Source organism: Mustela nigripes, chromosome 4 (genome assembly GCF_022355385.1).
Source record: "Mustela nigripes isolate SB6536 chromosome 4, MUSNIG.SB6536, whole genome shotgun sequence".
NCBI classification, from domain to species: Eukaryota; Metazoa; Chordata; class Mammalia; order Carnivora; family Mustelidae; genus Mustela; species Mustela nigripes.
Window position 1 is genome coordinate 146,765,325 of NC_081560.1, and position 23,272 is coordinate 146,788,596.

General features: G+C 38.2%; 1 protein-coding gene across 5 annotated transcripts in view; it reads left to right on the forward strand.

The window, feature by feature from the left end:
* The window catches only part of NRG3 (neuregulin 3), a 1,046,954-nt gene that overhangs the window by 728,613 nt on the left and 295,069 nt on the right, over positions 1–23,272 (forward strand). The window lies entirely within an intron of this gene.

A 23,272-nucleotide genomic window follows, 5' to 3' on the forward strand; every position in this document is an offset into this window, starting at 1 on the left:
GCTGGCAATGGGTTATACATATGAGGATTGGGTGAAAAATATAAGATGGAAGATTTTTAATGTATAAAAGGCATACAAATATAAGCAAATATTTTAAATATAATAAAATTATATAATCTGAGGATTTTTACTTCCAACCAAGATGTCATGACAAAGACCATATTTACCCATTTGCTGGAAGGAACCAAAGGATAGGAAAACATGGGAAAAAATGGTTGACATGACACAAAGGATCAGGCAACAAAAATCCACAATCCTAAGAGATGGGACATTAATGAAGGAAACTGTGTGATTGCCCCAGCTTACTATCCTGAAGAAGCTTCCTGGGTTTGGGTGAACAAAGAAATGAGATGGAGACTAGTGGACGCCCTGAGCTGAAGAAACAGAGTCAAAAGTCCTCAGAGATCAACCGAGCTATGGTTTGCAGAGCAGAGGACTAAAAAGAAGAGCACTGCACAGAGAGGAAACTGCAGTGACCTTTGGAGGACTGTTTCTAATTATTCAACTGAGCATGATCAACACATATGTGTGAGTAAACTGTCCAGGGTCAGGGGAAAAATTAAAAAAAAAAAAAAAAGAGGGAAAAGTTCCTGGGTACACTCACAGGGCCAAGGACAGTGCTATTCCCATGGAAAACCATCAATGTCACAGGATATTATGATAGGGTAGAGTGAACTACCCAGTGTGTCTTATTTTTAGTAGTAGGGATAATTAGCCCTAGAACAAACACTGGTCTTGCCCAACAGATACAAAAATTAAGATCCAAAGGATGAAAAATTTCCAAGTAACCTAAGTGCATTTCAGAATAATGTTCAAGAATATTTCTAGAGATTCAGAATATCACCATCCAAAACGTTTAAAAAAATCACAATATCTGGCATACAATCAAAAGTTGCTAAGTACACATAAAAAAGGCAAGAAAATGTGACTCATATGAAAAGAAAAAACAATCTGTAAATTCTACCCTAACCTGACATAGATGTTATAATTAACAAATAAGGACATTGATCGTTATTAATACTGTCAACTTCTAATTCTGTACCCAGCAAAAGTAATTTCCAAAATTGAATGTCAGATTAAGATTTTTCAGGCATAAAGAAGCTGAAAGTTTTATCCTTCAAGTGGAACGTGATGATGCTAGAGGGAAGTATGGGTCTATAGAAAGGAATGATGAACATGGCAAATGGTAATCACATGGATAAATATGAGATTTTAAAAATCAATTAAATATCTTTAAGAGATTGTTGACTATTTAAATAAAAATGATAATATGTTATGGGCTTTAAAATATATGTAGAGATAAAAATGCATGAACAGTACCGCAAAATTTAGTAAGAAAGACATGGAAGTATACTATTAATAGTTTATCATATGTGTAGCAGTAAAATATCACTTGATAAATTGTTAAGTTAAAGAGATATGCCATAAACACTAAAGTAACCAACAGAATAACAGTTATATCTAAGAAGCTTTAAAAAGAAGATGAAAGGGAATTTTGAAAAAAAAAAATGGATTCCAAAACAAAGCAGATCAAGAGGAAGAAAGAACAGATGCGACAAATAGAAAACAAATAATATCATAATAGATTTAAACCTAAGCCGTATCTTTAACTTCATTATGTAAGTGTTCTATGTTAATATCCTAAATTTAAAAAGACTCATACTTGCAAATTGGATGAGAAAACAAAAGCCAACTGTCTGCTATAGACAAATATAAAGGTACAAACAGGTTAAAAGTAAAAAGCTGGGAAAAGATACAGAGTGCTAACATTAATCAAAAGAAAGCAGGAGTGACTATATTAATATCTGAAAAATTAAATTATAGATCAAAGCATATTACCAAGGATAAAAAAAAAATAATTGCATGATGATAGAGAGGTCAACTCATTAAGAGGGCAGACAATTGTAAATATTTATGCACCTAATGACTGAGCTTCAAAACACATAAAGCAAAAATGTAAGAAACAGCATGGTGAAATAGACACATTCACAATCACAGTCAGAGATTTTGGCACCATATTTCAGTAATTGATAGAACAAGTAGAGAGAAAATCAGTGAGGATATAGAAGATTTGAATTGCACTGTAATTTCACTTAACCTAATTATTCACAAAACACTCTATTAAAAGCAGAATCCACATTCCTTTCACGTGCACACAGAGCATTTATCAAGTAGACCATATTCAGGGCCATAAAACAAGCTTCAATATATTTAAAGTAATTTAAGCCATACAAAGTATGTTCTCTGAGCACAATAGAATTAAATTGTAAATAAGTAAGAGGAGGATCTCTGGAAAATCCTCAAATATTTTGAAACTAAATAATACACATTTGTGTAATAGATGGGTCAAAGAAGAAATCAAAACAGAAATTAGAAAACATTGTATAATTAGTGAAAATAAAAATGGAGCTATCAAAATGTGTGGCATGTCACTAATAGTAGTGAGAAATTTAAAGCATTGAATGCCTACATTAGAAAAGAAACATAAAATAAATGACTCTAGCTTGCATTCTTAAAAATATGCTAGAAAAGGAGTAGAAATCAAATGCAAATTAAGTAGAAAAAAGGAAATAATAAAGATCAGAGTGGAAATCAGTGAAAAAAGAGAAAAAGCAGAGAAAATCAAGGAAAGTAAGAGCTGTGTTTTAGATCAATAAAACTGATCTGATTAGAAAAAGAAAAAGAAAATTATCAATATCAGAAATGAAAGTTATGAAAATGCCATATATTGCTATAGGTATTAAAAAGGCTATGGGAAATATTATGAACAACATATGCCAGTGAATTTGAAAATTTAGGTGAAATGTTCAAATACTTTAAAAAGCACAAATCACCAAATTCTTCATGGGAAAAACACATGATGTAAATATTCAAATATTTGTAAAATAAATTGAATATGCAGTTAACTACTTTACACAAAGAAAACTCTAGGGTCTGATAGTTTACTTTTGAAGTGTACCAAACATTTAATGAAAAAATATATACATACTGATTCTATATAAATTCTTCCATAATATTTAAAAGACAGAGATATTTTCTTCCTTTTTAAAATTTAAATTCAATTAATTAACATATAGTGTATTATTAGTTTCAGAGGTAGACTTCAGTGATTCATCAGTCTTATATAATACTGAGTGCTAATTACATCATGTGCCCTCCTTAATATCCATCATCCAGTTACCCCATCGCCCCAACCTCCTGTCGTCCAGCAGCCCTCTGATTGTTTTCTGTGATTAAGAGTCTCTTACTGTTTGTCTCCCTCTCTGATTTCATCTTATTTTATTTTTTCATCCCTTCTCCTATGATCCTGTTTTATTTCTTAAATTCCACATATGACTGGGATCATGTGATAATTGTCTTTCTCTGACTGAATAACTTTGCTTAGCATAACACTCTCTAGTTCCATCCACGTAATTGCAAATGGCAAGATATCATAATTTTGATGGTTGAGTAGTATTCCATTGTAGATACATATCATATCTTCTTTATCCCTTCATCTGTTGATGGACATCTGGACTCTTTCCATAGTTTGGCTATTGTGGACATTGCTGCTATTTGGGTGCACATGCCCCTTCGGATGACTATTTTTGTATCTTTAGGGTAAATAATCAGTAGTGCAATTGCTAGGTCAAAGGGTAGCTCTATTTTTAACTATTTGAGGAACCTCCATACTGTTTTCCAGAATGGCTGCACCAGCTTGCATTCCCACCAGCAGTGTAGGAGGGTTCCCCTTTCTCTGCATCCTCACCAATGTCTGTCATTTTCTGACTTGTTAATTTTAGGCATTCTGACTGGTGTGAGGTATTCTTGAGAACAAGGACCATGTCAGATTTTATCTGGGGATCTTCAAGGGGCATAGCAGCAATTACTGGGCAAGCAGTAGCAGCAGTTCAATTAAAATTTTTGTTTTGATTCAGCTGACAATTCTGTTTACATTTAATTGTCCTCAGACAATTACAGGAGTTATAGGAAGGAGGATCTCTACAGCTTACACAACTGTGTGTGTGAGTGTCTGTGTGTGTGTTGGGGAAGGGTCCAATAGTTTTAAGTCCCTATACAGAGTTAGGGCCATGTAGCTGGTTTATTTAAGAATGCAGGTCTGAGAGAGTCATAATGATCTACTGAGGTGGTACGGAAATGAATAATTTGCAACCCCAAACAGTTCACACACACTAACTAAATGCTTGTCTACAAAAAGAAGCAAGAAGAGGTGATCCAGATAAGAGCATGAAATAGGGACCCCTGGGTCACTAAAGCTGCATGTCTTTGAACTAACAGAGATATATAGAAAGTTCATCAGCAATTGGGGCTAGGTTTTCCATCTGCTGAGGGAGGTGTTTTGTGGAGAGTTTGGAGGATAAGCACCCTCTCTTTTTTATACCCTTATTAAATCAGGTCTTAAAAGCCAGGGAAGAGAACACAAAGCCAAATGTGCCTAATGTTGCTGGAAATATTGATGTCGTGTTTGCTGTACTTACCTAGTCCTGTTTCTAAAATAATAGACTGGCATTCTTAGCTGCTGTGGCTATCTCTTCTCTTTTCTTTCATTTCTTTTATTTTTTTTTTTGAAGTGACTTTGATATGTGAATGCAGAGGAACACATGAAGTGGGCTGAGGGGTGGCAGTGGGTACCCTGCAGGTTAGTTGTCTGTCAGACATAATCACACTCTGCTTTAGAAAGTGTTGAAAGCCACCAGCAAGGCTCTAAAAGACAATTTTTTTTTTTTAAATCACAAATACACATGAGCCACTTCACAAATTGTGTTTATAATTAATAGGAGGCCTGGGGTATCTTAACCTCTAAAAGACACATAGACACAAAGCCAGCCATTGAAATCATCAAGCTGTTTGTCTTAAACTACTCAAAGAAACAGCTTCAACTCTCAGTGTCAGAGACAGAGTCAGTCACAGCTCAGATGGCTATATAATGTTTCAGAAAAGTCCACCTAAAAGTATAGGACAAGGAAATTGACACGTGCAGAGAGCCAATGTCCCCACTTCCACCTTAAAATTTTCATATACTCTCTCAAGTTTAAGCTTATCCCATCACTGGGAGGAAGCCTATCATTTTGATACTCATAACTTGGCCAAAGATGTTAGATAGAATAGAGGTGTATTTCCTTCTCATATACAGACAACATAAGGACCTGAGGGTAAGAGTCCAGAGCACGTATGAGAGTTCCATAAAGTCAGTGGGGTCACAAGAACCTTTTACTTTATGTCTTGCCTCTCTAGCACATAGCTTCCACCTCAAGGTCACAAGATAGTCATTAAGGCTCCAGGTATCACATCTGCATCCCCAAAAGAATGAAAGAATAAGATGGGGTGAGAAGAGCTTTCCTTGAAGCCCCATGTCATGACTTCTATCTATAATTTCTTAGTTGTGCTCATTGTCATTCCAAATGAAATATCATGCTCTCTTACCAAACAAGAAGAGAGAAGGATATTGGATAGATTACTAGCAATCTCTAGTGATGTAGGAATAATTTTTCAAATTAAAAACTGAGTTTCCTTGGGTGCCTGGGTGGCTCAGTTGTTTAAGCAGCAGACACTTGATTCCGGCCCAGGTCATGATCTCAGGGTACTGAATTCAAGCCCTGCCACAGATTCTGTGCACAATGGGAAGTCTGCTTCAGGATTTTCTGTCTTCTGCCTCTCTCCCTGCTCTGTCTCTCCCTCTCTCTCTTTCTTTCAAATAAATAAATCTTAATAAAATAAAATAAAAACTGAGTTTCCAAGAGATAAATGAACTGAACCAAGGTCATGAATGGTGATAGTTTTTCCTGTCCAATTAGGATGTGGACCAAAGAGCTTGAGCAGGGACTGAGGCGGAGTGGGGACTGAGATTTGTTTGAGCCCATCTGTCGTTGGCTTTGCCAGGTGTTGAATTGCATAAGTCAACTAGAATTAAAATTTTCATAGGAGAAGAACAACAACAAAAAAAAAACCGGCGTGTACAGAAAGTATTAACCTGAAAGGGGCCATGTGGAGCAGGGATGTGAAGAAAAACCACAAGCTATCAGGGTATCTTTTCCATGACCATGCATCCGAGCCTCACGTCTTAAAGGAAGTTGGCAGAAGGTGAACGGAAATTCTGGCTGCTAATGTGGACAGCCTCATTCAACATGCAGTGGGAAAGAGGGTGTCTGTTGACTTTTTGAAAACCCAGTGAGACCTTTAAGGGTGTCAGCTGCTTGCGGAGCGTTTGCAGGCTTAGGGAGATATGTTCTTACCCAGGGAGGACATTAATACCATCACCACAGATATTGGAAGTGTGGGGTCTATGTGAAGATGCTCGAGGCTGCCATCACTCCATCTCATGCTCTGGGGTGCCACCAGTGATGGGAACATGTATAACCAGCCTTCCATACCCGAATCCTATCTGGACTTTGAAAACTCCATTGTTAGAGGTGTTTCTGGGGCCAGGAAACACATCCAAGCCTACTGACCTGCTATGTCACTGACCTGAGTGAACATAAGATTTCTCTGGAAGCTCTCAGGTCATCAGTCTGGTCAACCTTGTGTTGATCCACAGCATGCCCCCTTCCTGGGCCAGCTCTGCCTGTGGTGGAACTGGAAAAGCCCCCAGTGTGCACTGCCTTATTTACATTTCAAATCTACTTTCCCCTTAACCCTTAACTTCTCTTTCAACCATACTTCTAAATGAGTTTTGTATTGCCATAATGTATATCATCACACAAAAGCAATTGTACTGGAGCTACTTCAATCTTTGGGCTAGTAAGTACTATAAATTATATTATAAAGTTTTTGTCATTTTTCTTTGTGCTGCCACCTCTGCTTCGTGTATTCACATCCCATCCAACAGTCCTGTAAGTACCAGATGATTAAAAAAAAACCTGCCAATAAATCCTGTAACCTATGAAGCATTTGAGATACACACTCCCAAGCTTGCTTTTTCATCAGTGGTGGATTAATAACAATTTGCTAATGAAGATTTTCTTTTAATTATTGGGGAAAAGGCAGTCCTTAATTAATGGAAAGGAGGATTGGTTTCATCCAGATTAATTATTGCTGGGAATGTGGCCCAAGCCCACTAGGCACAAGCTATTTAAAGTGAACACATTAGCAACAAAGTTAAGCAGCTTGGGGTTTAGTCTTAATAAGGTGGACCATGGTAATTAAGTTGGGGTTTATGGACGGATGGTCTTCAGGGGGCCCAGGAACTCATAAAGTTTGATATAATCTCTTCCATAACTTTCTGACCTTCTCAATTGGGTATGTGATGGACATGTATAAGCAGTAGTGTCAAGGATCACCATCACCTTGGAACCCCCCAGCGCATATCTGTGCTCTCTCCCGTGATGGTACAGTCATCAGTCATAGTGAGAACCATTTGCCAAGGGAGCCAAAGCCGAGTTAGAGAGACACCTGAGACTCACACAACCTATTCTCTCTATTCATGTCTAATTGGAGAATATTCACTGTGTCCGTACCATATCCTGGTTTCCATCAGTCCTCTGCAGCTCATGAGTCATATTTTCCAGCTGCTTCCCTGACCCTTCACTCCCTTTTCTTTCTCACAAAGTCACACACTGTGGTATCTGGCATTGTGCCTCCATATTTCATAGATATCTTCCACTCACATCCTCAGCCATTGTTTTCCCTCAGGATCCACTCCACCTCCTCACCTTCCTAAAACCTGACTGTGCCATGTGGACTCTTCTTCTCCAGGGAAAGTTTCTGCTGACAATGTTTATGTTCTTTCTCACGCACCTCATGGTCTAAAAGTGGATTTGGTATCCTGCTGCTTACCCACTCCCTTTCTGACAGCATTGACTTCTTCAGTTCTTGAAGAACAAAATATTATCCTTTGAGATACAATAGATCACAATTAATCCTATCCTTATTATTGTCAGCTAAAGGATTTTTCACATGCAATATTTTATTAAAATGTTGCCATTACTCCATTTCTACACCAGGGCCTCGACAGACTCCTCTCCGACATTTTCTTTCTTTCTTTCTTTTTTTTCTTTTTCCCTCACACTCCCATCATATCCACCCACTCGCGTCATCACACCTTGGGCCAAACTGTCACCTCTATATTTATTCAACTGCTCTGCTTTCAGAAGACATCATCTCACCCTGACTGGCTTGTTCAGTTACACTCACCTTGACCTGCTTTTATGAACCTCAGTAAGCATCTCTAGTTCCTTGATTCCTTCTTTTGCCGACCAGACCAGTAGCCCTAATGTTTTCATTTTATCCCTTATCCCACGTTAATTCCTGAGCCCATTGAAATAACAGTGTCTGTGTATCTCCATACCACAGTGTGAAGGCCATGTTTGAGCATTCATCTCCCTTGAAACCTCAGTGATATTTTAACCATGGTGAACCCAGCCTCTCTCTGTTGTGCCTTTCTTTTCCTCTGGGCCTCATTGGTGTTACACTCTGTTGGCTTTCATCCCACTGTCTGGGTCCTTCTTTGTGGCCATAACTTCAAGTTCAGCTGCTGCTTCTCCATCATTACATGGTAGAGTTCTTCTTGATATTCTTTTAGCATCTATGTGCCCAAGGTTTTCAAAAAGTCTTTACATGGAGCTCAAACTTTCCTGTATGGTCTAGTTTTCCTCACTTCTTCCCTTGAATGTCTCAATGGCACATTGACTTCAACCTTCTAGTAACTGACATCCCAGTTACCCCACTGAGGTTGGTTATCTTCCATTGTTCACCTCTCAACATAACACACTGTCCTGGAGTGCCTGGGTGGCTCAGTGGGTTAAAGCCTCTGCCTTCGGCTCAGGTCATGATTCCAGGGTCCTGGGATGGAGTCTCACATCGGGCTCTCTGCTCAGCGGGAGGCCTGCTTCCCCCTCTCTTTCTGCCTGCCTCTCTGCCTGCTTGTGATCTCTGTCTCTCTCTCTGTCAAATAAATAAACAAATAAAAATCTTCCTAACACACTGTCCCCATCAACTTCAGCAGTTGAGCCTCTTCTCCAACACTACTTGCTCCCTTCTTTGCCATTTGTAAAATTTTACTTCATGTCTGTCAGATCCATTCCATTTCCTTTTATCTTTGCTTCCACCGTAATAGCCAAAGTTTATAGTTTAGTGGACTAATGCTGAATAATGCCAGTGTGGCACTGCCCTTCGTTTAACCCTTTTAACCACCACCCTACTGCAGCTAGTGTTCTTTTCCAACTGCAGGTTTGATGTGTACCTCAAGCCATCACCCTTCACCCTGCACTGTTAAAACACATCAGTGGCTTCCTGTTACTCAGTTGCATTTCCAGAGGCAGATTAAGCTGCATCTCCTTATTCTCAATACTCCAGCCAGGCGCTCATTCTTTTTTTCACTTGAATATGCTAATAAATATTTGTGGATTGGCTTAACAAATATGCAATACATAATAAATGTGTAGCTTAGTGAAGCTCTTGCAAATCGTATAAAACTTTTATGCAACAGTGACTCTAAACAGACATCTTTAACATAGCTAGGAGGTTCAACAGTGCCAGATTTCAGTAAAAAGTAGGAGAGTTCTGGGCTTCTGGCTTGAGTCCAGAGCAAAATATGCCTGCTTCTCTGTCCAGTCTGCTCACCTTGGGTTCCAGCGCTGACATGGAAAAGAGGAACTGCATTCTTGTGAACTCAGGAGTGGTCAAAGCATAGCCTAAGGCCCAAAGGAAGTTGGCAGACTTCTCATGGCCAACTCCTTCCTTTGTGGCACACAGAGATTTTTGTCTTTCTACAAAAAGCATGCACCAGCCCCCAGGCAATATCAAGGTTTTGAGTATAAACACAGCCCAAAAATGGCCCTTAAATGCCTCAGGTCCATGGCAGACATGAAGAATGCTGTCCTTGCCACAAGAGGCAAGGTGCTAACGTTGCTTTCCAACAGTGACTTACAGTTCTTAGAAGTGGATGCCTTAGTGTACATGTCGATGGCCTCTAACAAGCTTTTTCATGTGAGGCTCAAAATGCTTTAACCCTAAGCGCCATTTTCGTCTAACTCATGAGCCTGAGAGAATCTCAAAAGAAGAGGCGAATAATTTTTTTTAGAAAAGGAAACTTGAGAAAGTATATCAACAAGGGCCTGTGGCACCTGGGCCAGACAGCACCTGTCCTGCTCCTTGAGAAGGTCAGAATGCTATTATGCGCCTGCTTTTCACCATTGCTCTGAACTTGGGAAGACAGACCTCAGAATCATTGACAAGCTTAATGGTTCAACTGAGTCCTCATTCATCTCAGAATGACTCCCAAGTGACATTATGGTTGGGATATCCCAGGTAATTTAACATCTATATGTATGTGTGTACACACACTCACACACACACACACACACACACACACACACACACAGAGGCAGGAAATTTTAGAGATAAAACTGATAGCTTTTCAAAATTTGGATGAGCATCTGCTAATTATAGACACTTAATGTGCAATGGAAATACATCAATAAAATTAGTATGGGACTTAAATTTGTACTTTTTTTTTTTTTTTTTTTTTTTTTTTTTTTTTTTTTGCTCACCACTGCTGTTCTTTATTAGAAATTAAGGAAGTGAAAAATCCAGCCAAATTTTTCTTTTTTTCTTTTCTTTTTTTCTTTCTCCTTCCTTCCTTTTTCTTTCTTTTTCTTTCTTTCTTTCTCTTTCTTAAAATTTGTTTGCCTGCTTGCCTTTACTTCCATTTGTAAGCCCTTCAAGGAAGAAACGAACTTCTTGCAGAATGGCTAAAAAACAAAACAAAACAAAACACAATAACAAAAAAATGGGTTCTCTGGGAACTCAGAATTGTTTATAATATAGTTGGTTTCAACGGTACTACAAGGGAATAAGAATGACACAGGAAAGAGGAATTGCATTCCTGTGAACTCAGGAGTGGTCAAAGTATAGCCTAAATGATCCTGGACGTGGCTAATACATTTCATTGTTTGGTTCCACAGTTCTGATTCTATTATATGCCCTGATTCCTAGATTTTTGACGTTTGATATTTTGTAATCAATCAGATTATCAAAATACATAAAGATTTAGTCTGGATGCGCATTGTCTGCTTTTTCACTGAGAAGTAATAAGACTCCATTTTATTAGATAGGACATTTTCTTGATAGGCCAAGTTTGCACCAGTTTTAAAATTTCGAGGACTGTGGTCTTAATATCTTGGTGTGTCTTCTATTCAAAGTGACTAGAACAAAAAGGAGGTATGTGTAAGTTGATATTTAAGATCAAGCTCCCATGCTCTGCCTAGATATTGAAAGACCACGGAGCTACTATCAGAAGCTTTTCCATCCACTGAATAATTCAATCATGAGAGAAGAGTACTGAGTATCTTTCATGTGCCAGGTGGTCTCAAAGACTCTGGTGACTTAAGGGTGAGTGAAACAAAATTATCCTTTTATAAGCAGAGGGTAGAGAGTATGAATTTGTAAACTACATCCACTTTGACATCATAGATAGACTCTACAATCGGTGGCAGTTAAGTAAGCATCATGCTGTTGTTGAAGGGTACAGAACTGGAAGGACATGAGTTTCAGGCTGAGCTGTATTGTTTCCTGTCTGTGAACTGTCCTTCCAGTAAGTCAAGTGCTCACGAAATTGACCTGGCTTCCTTTTCTCTTCTTCATTTTCCCTCAACACCACCACCTATAAATTGCCATGATATCAGATATTGGTGTTACTAGAATCAGTGATGTCTTGTAGGCCCAGATATGTAATGTTGCAGATCAAAAGTCCAGTATTGTATAAATATGGAGGAGCAATTATGGAGATTAAGTATGAATAAAAATGAAAACTAATAACTTGGTCTAGTCAGCCACTTATGATAGAAATAATAGTAGCAATAGTAATCAGGAATAATAAGTTAAAGTTGCTGTGAAATTGAGATATTTGGAAATTAATCCCACTAATAGGCATTATTTGTCTTGGAGGCAATATACAATTTTATGGTGATAATGATTTTCTTGAGTTGAACAAAGAGTTCTGAACTTTTGGTACTTTATTTTCCTGGTTCTTCAGTTTAATTTTGCTACTCAAACTCCCTACCAATTCTGGTTTATTTACTTCAGAATTCCAGAGTTCCCTGGCAATTTGTAGTGGTGAGATTTTATGTGACTGCTAGAAGGCAAATTCTGAAACATAAAGCAACTTTGCCATTGGCAGAAATGGCCCCTGTGAGACACATTTATCAAAACTGTGAAACAAGAATCAAAAGATTGGAACATATGGCTTCTTACATTTTTACCCCTTTTGGAACCCAGGTGATGAGTGGAGACTTTTCTAATTAAAGATTAATTGACTGAGTTACTTTGTCAGGAGGGTCACAAGATCTTTTAAAATTATTATTTTCACTTTCCAAAGGCATCGAGACAACCTTTCTTCTGGTGATTGGAAAAATCGTGTATCACTCATCCTTCCTGTTTTCTTCCCTCCGTCCATCCATCATTTCTTCCCACTCTTGAGTCTCCTCATTCACCAGTCCTCTTTCTCTCTGTCTCTTTGCTCTTGTTTTTCACATCTCATTTTATGTCTCTCTGTCTTTATATTTCTTTCACAGGTAAGTAAAATGCTTCTTCTTAGCCCCAACTCTAGTACTCAGAGCACAAACACATATAAACTAAACACACAGAAATATAGACACACAGTACACACACACACACACACACCATAGACTCACTCAAAATAGCATAAGTTGTTAGAGATGGAATAATTCTTGTGATTATTAGTTAATCTGGGAATCCTTGCTCTCTGGTTCTATGTCTTTTTTTTTTTTTTTTTTTTTTTTTTTGGTAGTCAAAAGGGCAAGCATAGTTGTAGAGATTTGAGGTAGAATACCTGTTGTTCCCAGGGTGCCTTAGTAGCACAGTTGTTTAAGCACCTGACTCTTGATTTAGGCTCAGGTCATGATCTCATGGGTCATGAGACTGAGCCCTATGTCTGACTTTGTGCTCAATGGGGAGTCTGTTGAAGATTCTCTCCCTCTCCTCCTGCTCCTCCCCCAACTCAAGCATACACATTCTCCCTGTCTCTCTCTTTCAAATAAATAAACCCTAAAAAAAAGAGAATACCTGTTATTCCTGTAACCTATAGAAAGTTCTCCAACTCCCACTATGTGGTTTCCATCATTATCTTTCTCCCTTAGCTTATTTGTCTAGCAATAATATCAAAAAAATTATTCAATGTAAAACAGGAGAGAAACGTAAGGTCTTAAGCTCTAGGACCCACAAAACAGAGCAGGACCCAGAAAATTTAGGATCCCTTGTGGATCCTAAAGCTTATACAATTCTGTGGCCCTTTGTAAGAAAAGAATACAAATTTACAAACATAAAAAAAAAGAATTTACAACTAGTTACTGGATATTCGGTGACCCAGGTCTCCTTTTTGTACTTTTTATAAGCAAAGTGTTGAAAAAATAATTAAGTCAAAATTTCCTGATTGCGATTTGGCTTCTCCTCTCCATCCAGAATACTCTGCATTTCCCATCAACCCCCAGCATCCTTAGGGGATCATGCAGGAGAGGGGCCCTGGAGGTTCAGCTTCATTCTTTGCCCTATAATTCTGGTGGGGAGTATGTCCAAGTTCCAGGTTCCTTCTTAGGTGGAAAGTGACTTGGTTTTGTGAAGCCTGAGGTCACAGCCTCTCCCATCAGTTTGTCAGATAGGTTTCTTGCCATTCCATGGACCACAGTGCCTTCCAAATCTATCACCCTTCAGTGCCTTGGACCTTTAAAGCATCTGCAACACCTGGGACTTCTGCATCTCACTCTCAATAAGCCGCATTGTTACAGAAGAATTAGCCAATGACTGGATCTCTACCCTGGATGGTGTTAGTCCCATTGGTTGCAATATCTTAACATGGTCTAAAAAGCCAGAACATATTGATCAGTTTTTATCAAAATTTCAGGGGGCACCTGGGTGGCTTAGTGGGTTGAGGCCTCTGCCTTCAGCTCAGGTCATGATCCCAGGGTCCTGGGATTGAGCCCCACATCAGGCTCTCTGCTCAGCCGGGAGCCTGCTTCCCTCTCTCTCTCTGCCTGCCTCTCTGTCTGCTTGTGATCTCTGTCTGTCAAATAAAAAAATAATAATAATTAAAAAATTTAAAAAAAAAGAGGGATTTCAGGACCCACCCAGATTAAGCATCCTTGGCTGCCAGTTCAGCAGCATGTTGCCTTGAAAACTTCAGCCTGGCCTGAATTTGTTACTTTAGCACTCCAAGGACCACTGGGGGTTCAGGGAGCAGGGCTTGGTGAGTCTCATCCTTTGAGAGCTCTGCTATACAGGGTGCAGAGCTGGTACATGGAGTTGCACAGATCTGAGTTCAGAGTTCTAATTCTGACCCTGTCACTCATTGCCTGTGTGACCTGGGGCACATGCCTGAGCTTCTCTCATCCTTATTTTCTCTTTGGTAAAATAGAGTTAATAACCTTTCAAAAATACTGGAGGATCTGATCACAGACAGTGAAGCAACTCAGCTGAAGTAATATACCTATTCACAGGTTAAACGGCATGAGAAACACTGGTACCATGTGCTGATTGCTTCACAAGATCAGTTGGGAAATAATGATTAGACAGCACCCAAAAATAAACTGAAGATATGCTGCCATCCATGTAACCTAGGTAAAATTTTGATTCACTTAATTAGCATAATTAAATGAGTGTGGTTGCTCTTTGTTTAGCCCTACCCTGTTCTTCATTCTCTCTTTCTGTCAACCCCGTACCCAAAAGGGAGACCTGAACTCCTCTGTTTTCTTTTCATATATTTTATGCTCACATGTCTCTAATAGTATCAATCCTTGCAGATTTGCATTTCTAGATTAAGCCTCTGTCTTGTGCCTTAGCCTGCCTCTCCAGGTAATGACTTCCTTTCTGCCCTCTCCCTCGGTCTACATAGTTTGCATATTGCCAATCAAGCTCAGTATATGAATTTGTAAAATATGGAAAAATGACATAGGAAAATTAGACACTTTCTTTGAGGCAGTGAAAACTGAGCTGAAATAGAAAGAAGCAGGCATTGGCCAGGTGAGAAGGATAAGAAAGAAAATACTTGGAATTAGAAGTGACAGGGGCTGCTGAGAGAGCAAATATGAGAGCAAAGGAAAGTTAAGGGGCCAAGATGACTTCTGGGTTTTGGTTCAAACTCTATGTAGGTGGTGGTGAGCTAACGGAGGTAAGACATACTGGAGGCAATTGAAGGTTTTTGGGGGTATGGATGGGGTAGGGTAGCATCAGCTATGAATCCCCATTTGACACCCAAACAGGTTGGGTTTAGGGATAACTACATGAAGATCCCAACTACAAAGTTTGTATCATAAAGGACAGGTCTTTCTGAAGATATTAACATGTGAGTCCTTTTAAAATTGGTGAGAGTAAAGCTGGAGACATGAATGCAGATGTTTAGAAAGAAAGAATATAGAGACAGAAGAGAAAAAGCCGAGGACTAGGACTGAACTTTGGAACTTTAGCACTAAGAATTGAGTTTAAGAAAATGATGTGATCAGTGGAACATAAAAGATAACTCCGTGATGACTGGTGATCATTAGGTCGGCATACAATTGACCAAACTGGGAATGAAAGAACGCTCATCAGGTATAATACCGAGGCAACACCTGTAAATTAAGACTCTGAGCTGTATATCCAGGTTAAGAAGGCTATTGGATTTATTCCAATTAGAATTACAACAGGTAGGTCTGGAGGAAAACAGACAAGAAGACTTAAGAGCATTGGATTAGGGGCGCCTGGGTGGCTCAGTGGGTTAAAGCCTCTGCCTTGTGCTCAGGTCGTGATCTCAGGGTCCTGGGATCGAGCCCCGCGTCGGGCTCTCTGCTTGGCAGGGAGTCTGCTTCTTCCTCTCTCTGCCTTCCTCTCTGTCTACTTGTGACCTCTGTCTGTCAAATTTAAAAAAAAAAAAAAAAGCATTGGATTAGTCAACCATAAAAAGCCATCTAATTGACATTCTTGCCTATCTGTCTCTTCCTATGCATTACCACATAAACTCTCCACACTACATCTTTTTTCCTTTTGCTACTCTCTTGCTTAAAAAATTGCAATTTCTTTCAGTTGTCTAGGACAAAAGTTCAGAATCCTTGGGTTGGAATTCACAATGGGCTATCTTTCTACTCTATCACCTGTTAGTTCTCCTTTAGAATTAGAGTTGTCTTTTCCGTGATACCTAAATATGCCTTAAACGTCACCATCTCTAGGCTTTTCATAAGTGGTTGAATATAATCCCCTCCATGACCTTAGCAGGGAATGGTCCTTGTTGTCTACCACTCATCTGAATCTATTAGGACGATGGCTCATCAAGCAGTCTCTACATCTGCCAACGGTTTGAGCGCCTGTTCCAGGGGAAGTGCATTCATATAAGGTGCCAGTTTTGTTCTTAATGGAAGTTCTAAAGTCTCTCAGATGAAATCCGGTTTTTGCCATCATGAGTTCTAGCACTCGGTGATGTATCATGATTCACTGGTAGTTCATCTATCTATACAGCTATGAAATAACCTATCTAAATGGGTGGCAAAACTCTATGAAAGTATCTGGAATTCCACATCCAGTTGTGTTTGCAAAACTTCAGCATTAGAGAAAAAACATACAGGAATCAGGGGGGTGTACTATCATTCAACAGCATGTCTCCAAATATTTTTATTTTATTTAAAAGTGGTAAGAAAATTCCTAGAATCTCTCTTTGCATTTAGAAAATTGTTGCAATAGGGAAAAAAGGGAGAGAGTGAAACAAACCAAGAAACAGACTCTTTTACCTATAGCAAACAAACTGAGGGCTACTAGAGGGGAGGTGGGTAGGAGAGATGGGTTAAATAAATTGGTGGGAATTGAGGAGTGAATGTGTTGCATATAAGTGTTGAATCACTACATTGTATACCTGAAATTAATATTATGCTCTATGTTAACTAACTGGAATTTAAATAAAAACTATAAGAAGTTACTGCAGTAACAAAATTGAATTATTTCTTTATTTGGGCGATTCATACTTTTAGCTTCCAAAGTACGGCTTTAGTAGAAAACCAGAGCCTCTATCTGGATTGCCTTAGAGAAGACCAACCTATTTTCTCCTGCTAAGGGTGTTTGCACTCCTTGTCACTCTAACAGTAAAGGGCACCAGAAGGCCCCCTGCAGCCATGTCCCTGAACCACAGAAGAGGTTGGAAATCCTTTTCTCTATCATTTCCATTTGTTGATCTCTAAGATAAGTCCCTGAATTTTTATTTTGTCTTTGAACAGTGTTTCTTTTGTAGTTTGGAGCTGCTTTTAAGGAGAGTTAATGCACTTGTTTGCCTCAGTGTCATCCTGGGCAGAGAAAGCTTCAATCAGCCTCCTTTGTTTTCTTAGGTATTTGAAATCTTCCAATTTGTACAGTGTTTGTGTTCAAAAAGGTCTGTAACTGATGTCTCTTTTAATCTTTTTTGAACTTCCCTTTATTTCTTCACGTTCATTTTCATTTCCGCTGGCACGCAGTGGTTGAGAATTGTTTACTTTGGTCTTGTATTTTTGTTTTTTGTTTTCAAAGTCAGTTGCTGCTTTTGCACTTTGTGTTACTGATATTTTACATACAGTAAGAACCTCCATGCAAAGTGAAGAAATATGAAACGAGCCTCTCCTGTTTCTCAGGCTTTTCCTTTCTTGTTGGGCCATTTTCTTCCTCTTTATTTTCCTCCTTGAATGTCTTTATGGATTTTGCATTGCTTAGAATTACAGAAAAATAGTGGAATCTCCCAGAGACATTTCTAGCATTTAAGACATCCTTCAGGACCATGCACTCTGATATCTGCTGTACTTCTCATTCTTTTTCTCAGAGAATATTGAATGGATGAAAAATTATTTCAGAACCCATTACATAATGGACCCTGGGCTATTGCTTGGTCTTAAGTGCATATTTTGTGTGTGAGGAAGGCATAGTTAACATATAGGTACTTTTTATTTTTATTATTTGTTATTTTTTTTTTTCGTTTGAAAATTTTACTTTTTTTTTTCTTTTTCTTTTTCTTTTTTTTTTTTTTTTTTTTTTTTTTTTATTTTTTTTTATTTTTTATAAACATATATCTTTTTCTTTTTTTTTTTAAATTCCAGCATAGTTAACATAGGTGGTTTCAGCTGTACAATATAGTGATTCAGCACTTCCATACTTTTTTTTTTTTTTGCTTTTAAAGCAACTTCTTTTACTTAAATCCCCATGTATATATAAAATGAGGGGCTTACAAATATGCCACTCATACACTCCCCAACCAAGGTAGAGAGAAATGGGCATAGAGAAATTGTAGTTAGAATTACCAGCGTTTGAATCTTGACCCTTTTTTATGATTCTGGTTGGGTTGCATTAAATTCCTTGAACTTCAGTTTTGCCCTCTGTTAATGAACAGGATGATAATACCCACTTTCCAGGTGGACTCCAAGTATTGGAAGAAATGCCCACTGCACCATTTTGCATATAGGAGCTGCTCAAAAAGTGTTTGACCTTTTCCTCCCAGGGCCTGCCCTTACTACCCCCTCCCCCACAACTTGCTCTGAACTAGTGTCTAGTCATAGGCAAGAACTCTGTAGTCAAAGCTTATCGCAAAACTAACATATTCTTCATGAAAGTAACATTTTATAGCAGGTGGTATATCATGTTTAATGCTAATGTAAGTAACTGTTTAAATTTTGCACAAATACAAATATTTTTTTCTTATTCTAGTGAAAACAAAAATACTAGATTTCTGTAACCATTTGGAAATAAGAATTTATAATATATAAAAAATATAATGATATAATAACTAACACATAGTGGTTTCCTTATGGCATTCCCCATATATTAACCCATTTAATTCTTGCCACAACTGACCACATAGTTTGTGGTGCTCAGTGTAAAATAAAAATGCAGAGTCCCTTGCTCAGAAATTATTAAGATTTTCAAGACAGTGATGTCAGAGCATTAAACCAAGCTCAGAGCCCTTGTGCTGTAAAATAGTAGAAGTTACATGCCCTAATGATCACAGCAACACTAGGATGCAGGTTGTTTTCAACATAGATAATGAAATTGAGACACAGAAAGAAAAGTTAAATCACCTAAGGCTAATAGTGGTAGGAAGTGGTAAAGCTAATATTCTCCCCAGGCAATCTGTGTCCAAAGACAATGTCCTTATCCATATACGCACACACAAGCGCACACACACAATATTTTTTTCATGTTATTTTATTTCAGAGCTATGAAAAATCTCTATATTGACATAATCATATAATATACTATATCCATCTACATGTTTATCAATGCCCTGTTGGTCTAGGTAGAGAAAGAGCCTGTAGGAAAGTATTGCCCATGGGACTAATAATGCCAGAACTTATATGGAATTTAGCAAGTACCAAACATGGCTGTTCTAAACTCTTTAAATATATTATTAACATCCTATACTTTTCACAAACATTTTATGTGGCAGGTGCTAGTATTGCTATCATCATACTTGAGATGAGGAAGTTAAAAGATAACTATTTTGAACAAAGTCACACAGCTAATCACTTCTGAGGCTGCAATATGAACCCAGGTAAGCTGGGGCCAGTGGGCTGTGCCCTTCTCTTAACTATGGGAGGCGTTAAGGTTATTTTCCTTTTAATCTTACTCACTGTTGAATCATGACTAGTCGAATGCCTGACACATCAGATACTCAAATGACATTTGATGAGTTAATGACTAGATGGACTTTTTTGAAAATGAAAATTTAATGTATGCCACTAACACACAAACAGTTGTTTTTTGTAAGATATTTAAACATATTTTAAGGAAAGCAAACAACTCCTCCTGACACAGACTCCTTCCCCGACCACCCTTTCTTTTCTTATAATAATTTGAATCTGTATTTTCTGGGCTTTTTCAGTAAAAATGCAGATATTCAGGGGTGTTCAGGGCTTATTAATGGCTGGTTGATCACGGCATAAGCCGACGAAGTTGATGTTTGCTTGGAGTACTCAAGGTAGCTCAATATGATCATGAGTATGGTGGTGCTTTATTTAGAGCCATTTCTTTTGCTAGAAACACGTAATAAATGCCCTAGTTTTATGATGCAGTGTTGATGGAATTGAACTTGAAAGCCCAAAATCATTCAGATAATTACAAGCAGCTTCCATTTCAATCACTATTCCAATCCCTGGCTGAAAGCTCCTTGCCCAGGGGTGTTAACTGTGTGACCATGGTGACTGCTGGAATTTAAGGTATTCTGAGCAAAAGATTTAATGTCCTAACCATGGGGCAAGTTTATATCTTTCCAAGTTTTATACTATGTTACCTATAGCCTTGCAGCCCAGGCTTTAGGCCATGTATAACCAGATTTTTTATGTCAAAGAAGACTGTACTATCGAAACATAATTGGAGAATCATTCTTAGTTTTACTCCTGATAAGAAATGATGTGGGTGGAAAGCTGCCTTTGGGGTAAGCATAATGGTACAGTCATTATAACCTTGGGTTTGGGATCCAGATTGCCTGGTTTGAAGTGTGTCACTACCACTTATTGACTGAATAATTGACTGAAGTTGGGCAGCATACTAGACTTTCTAAGACTCCTGTTTCCTCCCTTGTAAACTAGAGATACTAATAATAGCAGCCTAATAAGATTGTGGTCATTTGAATTAATGCAATCAGTGTGCAATATCTAGTATGCTACAATTCCAGTAAATATTAGCTATCCAAGTAATTTTATAAGCTAAATAAAATCAACATACACAGGAGGAAGAGTTTAAGAATAAGTGGAAATCTTTCCCACTTTCATGTAGTTGGCAGTCTTAGGACAATACATCTCCTGAGAGCTGGTGAAAACTTCAGCTGGAACTCGGAGAATAGCAGTGCTCTATCATACTTTTCTAGGATCTCCTGCTCCCCAAAATGAACGAGTGATGTGCTTATCATTTGTCAATAGAAGTGACACATTCTCAAATAAAGGAATCACTCTTTTGGTTTCCTTGCTATTTAATGATGCATTCATAAGTGAACTGACTTATTAATGAATATAACCTGAATGAATCTGTGGTAGATGTTCTCCTTTATGGCTGATAAAATTCCTAGAACATTCCCTGGCCCACAGGAGGCACAAAGTATTTGGTGGTTTACAACCTACCTTCTTCTAGAGGACAACTTTTCACATTGTTTGCATCTCATAATACACCAGTTTTCATTAAACTACTCAACAAAGGATCCCCAAACCCTTCATTTCTTCTTCCTTAGTACTCAGCACAGACCATGGCATGGCCATGGCTCTCAGTGGCTGCTTGCTGCACAGAACACACTGGGAAAGAAATTCTGGGCTCTGAAAGGCACTGATAGCTCTCAGGAGTGATGAGAGCCATAGATTCCAAAGAAAATTTGAAGAATAAAAGGTTTAGAAAGGCAAAAGTGGAGTAGGGAAACAAAAAGACCATGAAGCACTCTTTCCTTAGAAGCCCGTGTCCTGTCACCATTCGTCGTTATCAGGTACCCCAAGATTGGAAACCAAGCATGACCCTGTGATCAGACTCTTTCACATGCCTTCATTTGCTTCCTGCTTTTTGGAGCCTCCATTGTGTTTGTGAACATCATGCACCCTTCATTTGGCTATACAGAGATATTTCATATGTTTAGCTAATGATGGGAAGTACTGAAGTTTGGAGTTAGCTTGATTTAGGGTAAATGATAGTGCTGGCACATAGTGGTTGAGTGACCTTCTTCCACATGGCAAAGACACCCCCTTTTTGGATAAAGGACTATGGATTAGTTGATTGTTTTTTAATGTATATTAAATAAGGAAAAAATCCTAAAAATTCATACCTCTCAAATATTTTCTGATAATGTCAAACATATAAATTTATTTGTTAAACTTTGGGTGGCGATCTAAGGCTTTTCTTGAGTATTGGCCTGCTGATTAAACTTCTTCCAAAAATCACTCTTTATATAATCTATATATATAAACTATAATTTCCAGTTTCAATTTCTTTCATTAGGAAAGCAACTAAAAATCTTTGCAAAACATGCTATGTGCAGAATTGAAAGATGTTCCCCACACTCCCTCTCTTAAATCATTAGCTCTGTAAAGGTACAGATGATGTTTTAATTTTAGTGTTCTTCCTTCTCTGCCCCTTTTCCACCATTCTTTCCTCTTCTCCTTCTTTATTTTTCACCTTGATCACAATGCCAACCATAGAACTCTGTATATAGTAGCTTCATGGAATAGAGGAAGAATTGTTAAAAATGAATTAAAAGTTGCCCACTATAACACTTAATATATATGTGACATTCGGTTAAAAGAGTATCATTATCATTGTCATTATATTTATAATTTTTACTATCATATTTTTATTGATGCAAAGTAAATTGGTGTCACTAAGCTAATATGAAAGCAATTGCTAAGGAGGTCTGGGTGAGGAGTTTTTTAACAAAGATACATGAATCAAAAAAACATAACTAGCTGATTCAACCTAGCATTCTACTAGTTTTAAAAGTTAACATTTTCCAGCCCATTCTATTGAAATATGTGTTCTTGAGGTGCTTGGGTGGCTCAGTGGGTTAAAGCCTCTCCTTTGGTTCAGGTCATGATCCCAGGGTCCTGGGATCCAGCCTTGCATGGGGAAATCTCTGCTCAGCAGGGAGCCTGCTTCCCCGCCTCCCCACCCCACCCCATCTCTGCCTGCCTCTGCCTACTGGTGATCTCAAACTGTCAAATAAATAAATAAACTCTTAAAAAAAAAAGAAATATGTGTTCTCATATGCAGTTTTCTTAAGTAACAGTTGTATTTTTGTGGTGAAATTGTTATGCTCTTAGAAAAGAGTGAAGTTCAGTTACAGTAGTCCAAAGTCATTAAGAGATTGAGCTATAACACTAACTTTCTCACTTGCTTTATATTCCCTTACTTTTTCCTAAACTACACACAAACAAATAGGTACTGAGGAAGATCCTATTTAATGGGCAAGAGCTCTGAGGTACAATTTGTCTGCATGCTGTTGAACTGAGTTCACATCTTTACAAACAGGATGCTTCCTGCAAAATTGCTTGTGTGTGTACATTCAGAATGCTCCTGTGCTCATGGTTTAAAGTATTAGGTGAGAGATCTCACCATGCAATAAAGTAGCATTAGCTCTCCATAAATGGGCAATCCTATTATATTTTGATACATTTTAATAAGTACAGATAGAGGTTAAAGAAGAATTGAGGAAGCAGTTGGTTCCCTCAGGGATAATGGGCAATGTAATCATTCTTTTGCACCAAGCAAATAAATTAGAAGTCTTTTTTTGCATCACAATGGATGGAATTCACATTTTTATTTCTCCCAAAAGTGTTGGCTGCTTGATTCCAAACCAAGTCAATGTAACATG